Below are 1022 nucleotides of genomic sequence, written 5' to 3' on the forward strand. Positions count from 1 at the left end.
GGAAATGATGCCGATATTTGTTTGATTTGCAAAGCATCGTGCTCTACCTTTCATGCTGGACTTACGGCCGCTCCCTCTCTCTGCCTTTATTTCTTTGAGGCGATCGATGGTGTGATGGCCTTGTACCTGTTCTTTTTGATATTCATTGACTTTTCTGAGGATTTCCGATTTTCCTAGATGTAAGCCGCTCGTTGTTTTTGCGTTACCAGAAGTCTGTCAGCTCGCTTATTTCCCTTAACACCTGCATGTCCCGGGCAGTATGACCATGTAAGTTTTTTAATCTGAAAGTTGCGCATTGCCTTATGCCACCCTGGGCTTCCCATTCCATTTTCAATTTTCTGTATGAGGTTCATTGAGTCCGTTAGAATCATGGCATGTTGGTTTCCGGGCATATGGATAGACGATAGCCACTGGAGGGCATGTGTCACAGCTTCAACTTCCATCGTTAGGCTAGAGGTTGTGACTTTGTAGGCAGCATTCTCTTCCCTCATTGTTTTTCTATTTTGTTTCGCCCCGGTGGGGCGCATTACCACTAGACCATCGCTTCCACCGTTTGGCTCTTGTCACATGATACACCAGAGCCCAGACTCAAAAGCGCGTCGCATCGGTGTGGCTTTTATATACATCTCATGGTATGGCCTTCACTGATACTCGACTGACACAATGGTCCGTTCCATTATGTTTACATCTGGAACAAAAACACAGTTAACGACTGAATTGGCTCCGCTGCCGGGCTGCTGGCGATAGCGACAAGCTGGCAGTTTGCATTACTGATATGCGAAACCATTCACCCCAACCCCTCCACACCTACATGTCAAACGATGACATTCAATTGTGGAAGATTAATGTTTTATCAAATGTGTAAAATCACCAGTGTGTGTGACGGGACATTAAACAAAATTTCACTCCACTCCAGACTCACAACACTTCTCTCATCATTGACCACATTTACATTTATTCATCAATTTATCATTATTGTTATTCATGTTATCTGTATCATTATCTTTTTTTTATAGTTTATC

This window comes from Babylonia areolata, chromosome 24, assembly GCF_041734735.1.
Source record: "Babylonia areolata isolate BAREFJ2019XMU chromosome 24, ASM4173473v1, whole genome shotgun sequence".
NCBI classification, from domain to species: domain Eukaryota; kingdom Metazoa; phylum Mollusca; class Gastropoda; order Neogastropoda; family Buccinidae; genus Babylonia; species Babylonia areolata.